Source organism: Lycium barbarum, chromosome 12 (assembly GCF_019175385.1).
Source record: "Lycium barbarum isolate Lr01 chromosome 12, ASM1917538v2, whole genome shotgun sequence".
NCBI lineage: Eukaryota > Viridiplantae > Streptophyta > Magnoliopsida > Solanales > Solanaceae > Lycium > Lycium barbarum.
This window is the reverse complement of record NC_083348.1, coordinates 89,267,984-89,275,736: the sequence shown is the minus strand read 5'-3', so window position 1 is coordinate 89,275,736 and position 7,753 is coordinate 89,267,984. Positions and strand designations below refer to the sequence as shown.

General features: G+C 34.7%; 1 long non-coding RNA gene across 1 annotated transcript; it reads left to right on the top strand.

Annotated features, from left to right (window-relative positions):
- The first annotated feature begins 4,389 nt into the window (after nt 1–4,389).
- LOC132623078 (uncharacterized) lies at nt 4,390–6,595 on the top strand. Its single transcript, XR_009576092.1, has 3 exons — nt 4,390–5,739; nt 5,858–5,974; nt 6,133–6,595. It is a non-coding gene; the product is annotated as an uncharacterized LOC132623078 (long non-coding RNA).
- Nucleotides 6,596–7,753: the final 1,158 nt, after the last annotated feature.

Genomic DNA, 7,753 nt, shown 5'->3' with positions numbered 1-7,753 from the left:
GATGTCCATTGATAAATAGTATGCCTCCTTAAAACCTTACTAGGAAAAACCCCGTGGAAAAAAATCCTAGTGAAGGAAAAAGAGTACACATATCTAGCAATACGCATTGCTAGCTGCCTCATTAAAAACCTTGCCACGAAAACCTAGTGGGACAAAACCTCAGCTAAGGCAAAAAGAGTACAGCGCGTATTATACTCCCCTTGATTAAAATTTCACTTAATTCTTGGAGACGACGCATCCCAATCTTGTATACCAACTTCTCGAATATCGAGGTTGGTAATGCTCTGGTGAACAGATCCGTCAAATCATCAATCGAGTGTATTTGTTGAACATCTATTTCACCGTTATGTTGAAGATCATGTTTGAAAAAAAACCTTTGGTGAAATGTGTCGTATTTTGTCTCCTTTGATCTATCTTTCAATTTGAGCTATGCAAGCTTCGTAAAATATTGTTGAAATCTTCATTTCCAAATAGACGTCATACTATTGCAAAATGTGCTGAATTATTGATATTAGCTAGACACGCATTCCTGACGTGCTTTGTAAGTAGATATCACCTTAGCATGACTTGAATAAGTATCAATAATTGACTGCCATATAGAACATAATAATGTGGCAGTATCCTTACATGCAAATCGGTAACTCGCTTGAAGAACAAACTTCATGTAATAATAAAAACATTGCCCTGCATTTTATACAACCAACAAAACCTTGATAATATGTTAGGATAAACAAATCTATATTAATAATTTCTTTTGCAGTATGCAATACAATACACTCATCATTATCATGAGATCAAAATGATGTATATTTATATTTAGAGGCATCACAACCATTGGGGCATTCAATGGAATCGCTTTAACCTATATAAACACTTGTTGAAGCTCTATTTTCGTAAACCTTAAATACTTCAAACCAATTTAAATCCCTACGAATTTTCTTTCGTTCTCTATACAATCATATTGACAACAATTAATTATACGCATTCAAAATTTTCAAATATTTCTAGACTTATAAGAAATCCCATTGCATCCACCACAGGAGAATACATAAATCTCTATATAATAATGTCAGGACTTTTGCGAAAAATCTTTATGCCACAAGGCACAAGCCGTACTTTATATATACGGTTTTTATTTATCATTTTACCTTTTGCACAAGAACCCATTTGTACCCCACTGACGTTATACCTTGAGGTCCTTGGACTATAGGTCTAAAACATCACTTTTCCAAGTGAAACAAAATATACTTGAACTGCGTATTTTATTTGGCCAATCATTATAACTGTCAATGTTTTTTGACAGATTTGAATTCAAGATCCTCATCACCATTTATAATGTTGAGCGTTACATTATTTCAAAGATACCGTCGACGGTCATTTGATATCGGTTCCAATGCGACATAACTTATCGAGATCTCTTCACTTTTCAGGTACTTGAACCTTTCCCAAGGTTTTATTAAGTGTTATGTCATGGTGCTATTTTAAAGCACTTGCCTCATTGTTATAACCATCTTGATCATTTGCTCCTCTCCGTCTTCAAGGAGTTTTATCTTTGGAACCGATTGGTCTATTGCCATAGACTCTATCCATCAAGGACTTTAATTCTAACTGGAGCATTTGCAGTTGGAATGTAATATTCACCTTTGGGTATTATCTTTTCAACAAGGATTATACCAGTTATAATTCATTACATATACCTTATTTTCCAGCTGCTTATCATCCATCCCCCTAATGTTAGGAAATCTAACATTTACCTAACAACCTTATTTGGGACCCATCTTTGTGCATTGTGGTGGACCAATTAAATCATATACTGCACATTCAAATTTCTAGACAGGAATTACTTGTTCCTGACCCTTCTCGAGGAGAGAATCAAAACTTGTTGGCTTGATGCTTACAGGTGCTTCTACATATTAAATAATCTATCTCAAACCAAATTTCTTTTTGAGAGATTTGTTCTCATAACCAATTGTTTAGCTATAATTGGAGGCATACAATTTCTGCTAAGCGAACTTGGATATAAACTAGCATTATCAACAAAATTTCATAGTTTGAAACTGTGCTCTTAATATAACAGTTGAGCAAACAACCTTGCAAAAATCAAATTGCAAGTTGATACCAATGCACATGTGACCATAACAAGATGCATCTATTTAAATCATTTAATAGTAAACCGGTGCACATGGCAGGTGACTGGGCCCATCTATATATATATATATATATGTATATCACCTTTTATGCGTTCCAAAATCAGGGGATACAATCCCAACCTTAGCTGGTAGAATAATCAATTTGTCATCTTGAGAACAAGCAGCACAAGAGGATTCTTGAGGAATTTCTATTTCTTCAGTATATAACCACGTGAATTCTCAATAATTTTTGCAGCACCTTTGAACCGGGATGGCCAACCGCTCATGCCAACAAACATTTCTTTCAGTAAACTTCTAGTTTACTATCGCATGTGACTCCATTATCATGCTCGTATTTGTGTAGTTCAAACTGGAGGAAAAGGCGGGTAACCTTTCACATAAATAATTCTAACCCGCTTCGGTTGTATTAATATGAAGCTATTAAATCTTCCCATAATTTATAGTCTCCATATAATTCATATTTGACCAATGCCTTTGAAACTTAAAAAGTTTCTTTTGAGACTTACTACAACACCAATATTATGAACAATTCCATTCCTCCGGGTAATGACAAAGTAGCTTTTTCAGAGCTCTCAATTAGTTATGTACTACCACATATTTCATAATGCCATCCGTTTGGTGAACATCTCTTTTTAAGGAATAATTATCAATATGGTCATGGCGAAAACCTTTATAAACAGGACTTATTTCTTACTTTTACCTTTCGGTATTTCATGATAAGACATACCACAATATTTATGACGTACTAAAAGTACATGACCAATTACCGTTATAAAATTTCTTTATTCCTCTCAAACCTCCCGTAGAGGTGAGTAGTGGTATTTATTCAACCATATATGAACACGTCCTTATCCATAATTTTACATATTTTCACTTTCAAAAGTGGGCGAGCATTCACGATGCTTATCACAAGTATCAAGGAATGAACTATAATAATATATACGTGCTTCATAAATTTTCATTATATGCCCATTGTCTTTATAATATTCATAGACCCACTTCGACATCACTTTGAAATTATATTCCTTTCTTTTGATGGGGGATTTATAAAATTTTATTAAATTAGATTGCATAACAACCGCGTGCCCAATAACTTTCATACCAAATTGATGGTAAAAATTCATTCGCCTTTAGAAGGACCATTTTGAGAACCCATAATATTCTTCCTTTTATAATTACCACAACGATGACTATTATTATTTTGTCTCTCCACACCCATTCATACATTCAACCATTTGTCTTCTTCCAGACTTATTATGTACTGCTATCACATTCACCTCAAAAAATGGAGCAAATTCAATGGAACGGGCTTTATGATTTTATCAAGAGCACATTAATTTGCTCAGTCATCATTATACCATCAATATATTGCATCAAGACTCAAACCCAACCTCTTTCCCATATAAAAGGCGTTTTAGGCCATAATGCGATGGGACTTGAACCCAACATCTTATATTGTCATCATGGTTCACGGGAACTTGAATCACATCATACCCTCTTGGTGCGATGAGACTTGAATCCACCGTCTACCCTCAACCAATGGCATGATAGACCAATGCAATCGGACTCACCATTGAGCCTTTCAAATATTGACACTTTGAGATTACATGTATAAGTAAATTAAAAATGACAAAAAAATTATTATCAACAAAAACTTCTATAGTTACAAGGCAGTAGACTGTTGATGAGAAATATAATTTGCAAATTAAATTTCTAGTCAACCTCAATGGTTCAATCATTTATTGTTCACCTGCAGCCACCAAAATATCCTTAACTAGATCTAACCCCATCAACAAGTATACGATCATACCGTTTCTTAAAATGACTTCTCAAATTCCATCAATTAATTAATTAGTACTGAACATAGACAATTTCATATTTAATTTCTCATAAACACAAGACCATTTGAGATACAATATTTTTCGTGATCTCATGATACAGTTTTATAAACACCACTGTCAATAAGCAAAATTATAATGAAAGTTGTGAAATATACGAATCATAATAAAATTATTAAGAACACGTGTCAATAGCATATACTTACTGGAATCTCCTCAATTCTTGCTATTCACTTTTAATCTCGGCATCTTCGATGGTTGTAAATATTAATATTAGTTAATTGTGGATGTCCATAACTCGTAGGTGTAATTCCACCATAAAGTGTAGTAACACCACACATCCATTACCTCCTCATTCATCTCCCACAATCTCATAATCTTTCCCACCTTCTCAAGGGTAAATGCCATCTTTATGATATCTTTTCATGTTACTCAATATGGCCCTATAAATGGAGGCATTGAGAATAATGTTGTACACACTTGAACACACTTGGATGAATAGGAAAGTTCTAATCTCTTGTCTCTGTTTATCTCTTTATTGTTCTTGTTTCATCTTTTGATATATTGTACTAACTATTTTAGAATGATTTTACAACACGTTATCAGCACGAGACTCTAATATCATTTTGGTATTTTCAAGTTGAGTTGCACTCCTTATTCTGTGTGCAAAGGAACCAAAAGGTATATGCTACTGGTTGATTATTTTTTGCCCACAAAATTCCTTAATGGGAAAGGTAAAAATTCTAACGTGTTGTAAAATCATTCTAAAATAGTTAGTACAATATATCAAAAGATGAAACAAGAACAATAAAGAGATATTTAAAGACAAGAGATTAGAACTTTCTTATTCTAGAGATTATTTTCTGTGTGCAAAGGAACCAAAAGGTATATGCTACGGGTTGATTATTTTCTGCCCACAAAATTCCTTAATGGGAGAAGGTAGAAATTCTAATGTGCTGTAAAATCATTATAAAATAGTTAGTACAATATATCAAAAGATGAAACAAGAACAATAAATAGATAAAGAGAGACAAGAGATTAGAACTTTCTTATTCATCCAAGTGTGTACAACATCATTCTCAATGCCTCCATTTATAGGGTCATATTGAGTAACATGAAAAGATGTCATAAAGATGACATTTACCCTTGAGAAGGTGGGGAAGATTATGGGGTTGTGGGAGATGAATGAGGAGGTAGTGGATGTGTGGTGTTACTATACTTTATGGTGGAATTACACCTAGGAGTTATGGACATCCACAATTAACTAATATTAATATTTACAACAATCCTTTTGGTTTTGGGATTTTTTTTTTGATGATTTCTGTTCCAATGGTTTAATATGATCTCTTCTAATTGTTCTTTGATTGGTATGTTTGTTATAATTCTATGGAGTGGACTTTCTTAGTCTGGAGCAACACAATACTTCTTTTCCCCACAAAGTACTAAATTTTGTTTGCAAATCATATTCACTTAAGACTTGTCTATAATCAGATGCTTCTTTCCTCTTCTTTGCACGACAATTATTTGATGTCATCTGTCCATCGCGTTAAAATTTTGAATCACGTAGTAGCTATAGGTTACTTCCTTCTTCTATCATTTCTTGCATATATCATCTGGATTTTGGGCAGCAAAGGTGTTTGATGATATGTTTGACTTATTTTATTTGGAGTAACGAAGTCCACAAACTTTCCTTTAATCTTCGGGTTAGGAGATTTGTGCATTTCTTTCCCGCTTGCTGGCGGGATGCTCAGGTTAACATTTTGATATTGGGTGCAACATTTAATACATAATATTTGGTCAACATATTTTTCAGAATAGGAAGGTAGGATTTCTCTGATTAATGTTTATTTTCTCTATGACCAAGCGCAGTTTGACACATTGGACGTATGCAACTAGATGATATTAATCTCCTTAGAAAGGAGACAACGAAGAAGAAGGTAGAGGAAGCAATGGAGGCTGGTAAGGTATCTACCAAGAAGAAAGAAAGTGAGCTTTGATATTTCCTTCTCAGTTGATTTTGTGTTCAATTCACAATTACTGTGGAAAGAAAATGCAAAACATCTTCGAACTTGAATGTGGAAAATATGTTCCTTTGCTCAAGTAAATCATCAATAAGCTTCATCGTGTTGTTGTTACTTTTTTAGGTAAAAAGCCATCCATTTCTTTGGACGTTAAGCCTTGGGATGACTAAATCATATGAAGAAACAAGAGGAGGTTGTTTGCAATGTTCAGATGGAAGAGCTTTTCTGGGGAGCATGCATGACTTATTATATCCATTCAACTCTTTAACCATGCCCTAACCATTATATATCTGAGTTTGGTTATTGACAAGCTGTTTTTGCATCTCTTTGACAACCAAATTAGTTCCAATCGGCAACGGGATTAAGAAATTGCAAATCATGCTTACCATCGTAGATGACCTGAAATTTGGGCTGCGTAGAGCCCCATGTTGTTGGTAAGTTTTTGCGCATTCGTGCTTGAGATCCTGTGGATTTCCTTATGTTTCTTTTGATAGCATTTCCTAATGGGGAAAACTTTAAGGTAGGGAGTCAAAGTTGTTATTGCTAAATCTTTGAGAAGATTCACCATAATAAAGGCAAAATTTCGAATTGCCACTAAGATCCAACATTGGTTCAGAAAATCTATAGTAAAATGCACGAGTGAGTACTTTATGAGTAATAAAAATCCAAAAAAGAAAATAGGAATAAGTAAAAAATGAAAAACAAACATAACAAGGACAATAATACACATTGAAATGCATGATTAATACTGTATTACTGCAAATAGTGAAAGCAGTTTGCAAAACGTGAGTTTGTGCAGGTTTTGATATTAAAGTAAGGCTTATAGCCTGTTTGACCATGTCACGTCCCGAACAATGGCCTGGGAGTAACACGGCACTCGGGCCTTGCTTGCATGTGTCCGAGCGAACCTCATGGCTTGCTTGTCAACATGGGCATCAAAACAACATAATCTATATGATGCAATTTAAATGAATCAAGAAAATGTAATTTGCGGAATAAAGTCTTGAAATTTTCTCATAGCATGAAATATCATGAAAACATAATAGTCTGCAAACATGAAAGCACAACTGACTCTGTGAACTAACATCTGTCTATGAAACCTCTAAAACATGTCTGAATACTAACTATCAGGACATGGCCCTGGACTACCATAAACTGAATACTAATGCAGATTCCATGTTGAACCCCGAGAGGAGTGGGGCTCACCAATAAGCTGATAACTGAAGTGACCCTATTGTGCAGGTGTATGCTCCTGAAAACCGGTATCTGCACCGTGAAGTGCAGGCCCCGGGCAAAAGGGACGTTAGTACATGGTGAATAGTACTAGTATGTAAAACCTGCTGAAATGAAGAACATGGCACAGTATAGGTATAGGACATGAACTGAAACTGAATGTAACTTGGACATGAGCATAAAACGTGAGTAAAATCTTAAAACAGTAAATCAATAGAAATACTTGTATGTAAAACTACTTGTAACGTGGGGAATGCTATAGTATAACCGACAACATGGTCTGGTACTTGCGTCCTACCAGAATAACACTCACAACGTTGCCAGGGATATGAGATTTAAGTAATAATAAGCATGTAAGGATCCAAACTGCATAATGAAGGTGTTGCCTCCTTGCTGACAACCCTTATCCTACGGTGGCTACATAGTTTCAGGCTATCTGAGCCTTTTCGGTTAACTAAGCAATTCCCAAAAACATGAACATAATATAGTTGGCTAAGAAGCCCATGATTTT